Source organism: Halyomorpha halys, unplaced genomic scaffold (assembly GCF_000696795.3).
Source record: "Halyomorpha halys isolate HHAL.00 unplaced genomic scaffold, Hhal_1.1 Scaffold160.1, whole genome shotgun sequence".
Taxonomy (NCBI): Eukaryota; Metazoa; Arthropoda; class Insecta; order Hemiptera; family Pentatomidae; genus Halyomorpha; species Halyomorpha halys.
In genome coordinates this window covers 102,584-107,922 of record NW_027113306.1, presented here as the reverse complement: position 1 = coordinate 107,922, position 5,339 = coordinate 102,584, and positions in this window count along the sequence as shown.

Below are 5,339 nucleotides of genomic sequence, written 5' to 3'. Positions count from 1 at the left end.
TAATCTGGAAACTTAGCTTAAATCAGTGTGGAACCTTCAGTAATAGTGATCTAAACTATTTTCAGAGTAACTACACATTAGCTCTGGCGTGATAGTTGATTGTAAGAGTGATGCAATGAAGCAACTGTCACTTTAACTATCACGTGTATATACCTTGATAATGAACAATCCTAATTTTAGTTATTGCGGCAAACGGCGCGGCTGCTACCATGGTGTAATTTTGATATTTACAGCCATGACAGTTTATTGTCGCGACCGTTTTGACGAATTATGTCTGACGTGATTGTTGATAGTACAAATGAAGTCAGTGGATTAATAGTCGTGTTAACTCCTACATTTAACTGCCATATGAATAGAACTCTTGATAGTAAACTATGCAACATATCAACCGAACCAAATGTAATGACGAGAGGCGGAGAAACATCATTCTTATTTATTGTTTTGATTACTTCTTATCTTGAAATTAATTCTATTCAAAGTTGTTATTCACCTCTTCAATAGTTATAGTGTTGGGCGGTACTCCGAGCCTCAAACTTGATCCACTCCAGGCCCCGTAAATATCAGCCCTGACCCTAAAAATAATCAGCACTAGCCCCCAAAATGATTTCACCCTGAGTCCCAAATATAAATCCGACCTGGGCCCCACAAACAAATCCGCTCAAGGCCAAAAAATCATATTTCTTCCGTGCCTCAAAAATAAATCAGTTCCGGGCCACAAAAAGAAATATGTCATGAGCCCCGAATGCTTTAGGTCCTAAAATTCAATATCTAAGAAGAAATAGTAACTTGTTAGTAATAGAAAAGTGTCTAATTACTAAATAATAAAAACAGTGGAAGGACTTGAGCGACACTGCACTAGCGCTTTACATATAAGTAAAGCCATTTGAATGATAAAATACATTCGTGGATCAGACTACACTTTTTCTATTTTTGGAAATGTACGAATATATTGGATTTTTATTTCACTCTGCCTTCTCTGGACCTTTCCCTCTTCCTATACCCTCTGTTCTTTTGCCAGGACATACAGCGAATGCATGTAAGACTGCACAATCATTAGGGAATACTTTAGGAATGGAGTTGCCATCCTGAAACGAGCTACAGCAAATACTATACTACTACGAGTGTAGAACTTGCTACCTCCTTCACGATAATTCGGGAATACCTTACCATGTGAAATTTCAATCCCTTAGAATTTACGGCGAATAACCATAAAATTCCATCACTCCTGACTTGGAGTAAAGAGTGGCCCTCAGAAAATATTTGAGAATGAGTGCATTGCTTTAAAGTGCATTTTGACATCCTTTTATTATGCATTTGCCTATTAAAACCTTTTAGCTGACACTGAACCAGTTGGGAACCACCTGGATGGTTCTCTATCAGTGTCTAACCCACTACTTCAGCTTACTCCTGCAAAAATGCATTTTCCTAGGGACAGATGGCCCATTACTCCTCCTTTTATTGAGTAGGGCACTTTAAACTGCGCATACTCAGAAACCCCTCTATTAGTACAGTTTTTGAGCAGCTTATGGTTCTGGCCATCTCGAGTTGAAACTGTTTCTGTATTAGTGTAAATTCTGTAAGCTGGATTGACTTCATACCACTGTATTGTCAGTGGGAGCTCAATATTAGCACTAATTTGTGTTTATTATTACTCTACTCACCTCATCCCTGAACATATTTTCCTCAAATTGCAACTTATATTGACTGTATGACAATTATTCAACTTAAAAATAAAGAACTCATATAACTTTATATTTTATTTCTTTAATCGTTATTTTAATTACTAGCATATATGAGGTGTAGATAGTTGACCGTAGATTAATGCTTGGAGAAGTTTGTCGGGGGGTGCGGTCAGCAAAGAACAACATATCCTTTACCAGTTACCAACCTACCTTCTACGCCACAACCCCTGATGAAGACCTGAAACTCAGGTCAAAACGTCGACATAAAATAAATAAATATGGTTTTGTTTATTTGTGTTGTTCTTTGCTGACCGCACCCCCCGACAAACTTCTCCAAGTACTAGCATATATTTTTTATTTTCCACTTTTTTCATAGCTTTATTTCAAATAATTTTAGTTTTGTACATATATTTATTTACTAACTAGATTTTCATATGTTCTAGGTTCTTGGAGTTTGTAGATAGCGCCTTACCCATGCTCCCTGAAGAGACTTCATAGGATTTCAAATACTTGTTTTTAAAAGGCAAAATATTGAAACGGCTTGAATTAACTAACAGTTAAGTAATTACTGCAATGGAATTTGTCAATCGCAAGCTAATTATGCTTTGTATAAGGAAGCTTACATATTAATTAGGGAATATTAGGAAAATACTTCAAATTGCTAGCTTTCCTGGTTGATCTTGAAAATATGCTTGTATCCACAACTCTTGGCTGTTATTTTCATAATCAGCCAAATTTGATATATTTTGTTGCCAAGATAACAAAAAGCAATATTTTGCAAATATTGGGCATGTTGTTATCACGAAAATGATGGTATTAAAGGAAATGTGAACTTAAAAAAACCATGAGATTTTCAAATATTTGTTTTTAAAAGTTTTGTTGTTTATGTAAATTACTATAAAAAAAAATTATCATTTATTATTATTATTATTATTAGTATTAATTTTATTTTTATTAATCCTTTCTCGACCTTTGTTCAATCTCAATTTACTTTTTTATTTTCTGTCTTTTCTCTAGTTTGTTAAATTTTGTTTTCTCATATCTACTTTTCTATTTTTACGTGTCCTATTTATTTTTAACCTTATAGTTTGCTCAATTTATTATATTCATATCATTGTTAATTTTATATTAATACTATTTTATTTCTTCTTTTCTTTCATTCGTATATAATTTTCTTTTCACTAATTTTTACATAATTTTAAACCCACCTTTATTTACCTTTTTGTATCTTATTATCTTACTATGTAAAAGTATTTTTAGTTGTTTTTGTATCTTTTTAGCCCTGATGAAGCTCTACAAAGTGGGATGAAATGTTGGCAAATAAATAGTTGTTAACTATTTTTATCCTTTTTTGACCCCACCCCATATCATCTTCTTCATTATTTGAAATTATACGGTCAATTATTTATATATTGTAATATGCTCTTTTTTAGTAAATAGTATATTTTGATGTATAAAGGGTTTTTAATATGTTTTATTTTATGTATCATTTTAATATTCATTTGTTTTGTTTATCCAAAAAGCAAGCTAACCAAGTTTCATTGTTTATAATAACTTCGTGATACAAAACAAAAACCAAGATGGCGGTACGTTGAATCAAGGCCACGTTGAGCAGATTCAAATATCATAAAAACTATTTTAACTCGTCCCCTCATAATTGAAAATATAGAAAATTAAAGGAAAAATAGAAATCAAGAAATAGTGCTAATGAATAATATTCAGAAAGTAAATCATTTGGAAAAATCCCTAACTGTTGTGCGACAATCGATGTTTACATGTAACCTCCAGGCAGGTTTTCGTTTTGGAGGGATCATACATTGTGTGAATAGAGAAGAGAAAGGATGTCTTCAGGATGAGGAGGTCCTCATCAATTTCTGTCAAGAAGGAAGCCATTTTGGACGCTAGGACAGAACAATAAGAAAAAAGAAGATACCAAGGGATCATCAAAGTATGATCGTGAACTTGGTTAGTTTTGTATGCATAACAATAGATACATGTGTAAAATAGATTTTAATTTAAATTAAGAGAAATTATTGTAAGTATCTGTATTCTGATTGTCTATCAACAACACACCCTGAGATTAAGAGTCTTTTATATTATTAAATTTGAATAAATTTTATTATCCATTTAGTAGTAAAGTTCTTAATTAGAACCCAAGTTATTTTTTATATTTGAAAAAAGTTTAAAAACGATTAAGATTCTTTTTATTTTTATTTTAAATAAAAATAAATTATTACAATATATAATACTATAAAAAACATTACATTAACATCAATCCCTAATTTATGGTTTAAATCACTTTGATTGTTGGTAGTGCTGTGACAATTGTGACACTGATCATGAAACAAATCTGTGTTTCTTGATTATAGTTGTAGTATTAGAATACACAAAATATACATATTTTTACAGCACTTAATAGGATTAGTTATAGGATTAAAAAAATAGAATTAATAAATACAAAGTTCAAAGGAATTCCAACAGGATTTGCAAAACTCTTGTTGCGGGGAGAGATGTCTCAAAAAAGTAGATATTTCTATTGCTGAGAGTTCTCATTGCCAGGAACAACAAAAGTCTTATTATAATATTCAGTCTTATTCTTATAAATTTTCATTTTATTTAAATTTATTAAATATCTTTATCTGATTAATTTAGAATAATTTTTAAAAATGTATAGAATAAATTTAGTATATCTGAAACTTACCTGTCACCAATATTTAATTACAATGTTATTTTTAGATCGTCAGATAGCTGTTCTCTTCTGCTGACTTAGTTAAACAAATAGTTTACTTTAAAGATCTGTGATTTATAAGAAAACTGCTTGATATGCTTCACTACTGCTAGATATTGGTGTGTATATAAATTAATTGACCTCAATTAAATGTTTGATATCAATAAATATATTTAGTAAAAACACATTGGATTAAATGAATTATTTATTCTAATTACGATTTCCATAAAACTGTAATACAAAAACTAATTCATGTCTCATTACTAATATTGGTCCAATAAGGATCTATCTAGGCAATTAACTATCATTCAAATGATTATTTAGAATATTTGGTGGTATACAGCTTTTAAGTTATAATAAGAAATAAACAAAATTAAAAGATAACTTGCCTAAACTAAATTTTTTTTTTAAATGTAGGTAACAATAGGTTGCTGTATCTTCGCTAATAATTGTCCCATTTAATATGAAATTTAATCACCATTCAAATAACATTACTTAAAAATTAAAAAAAAATAAAATTTTCAAAAAATTGGAAAATTTTTTGGTCCAAAATTTACACTTTTGAAAGTGAAAAGACTAGTAGTGAAAAAGACTACTTCGATTTGAGGTGGCCTAAACATAAATGTTACTGACAGAAAAAATTTTTGCTTTAAACTTTTAAGTTTGATATTTTATTAAAATTTGTTGATTGAAGTATTAGTTTCAATTTTGAGTAAGTTATACTCTGAAAGTTTATGGAAACCAGTTATAAAATGCCTTAGGAACAGTTAGATGAGTTAGGAATTATTATTCCAACATGTATATATTAAACCACCAGGTGAAGGAATCAAATGATAACAAAATAAATATACAAATCAATAAGATTCAAACAATAGTTCTTTATATACCTATACGCGTCTTCTTAGGTTCTAGCATTTATTGAAGATTTT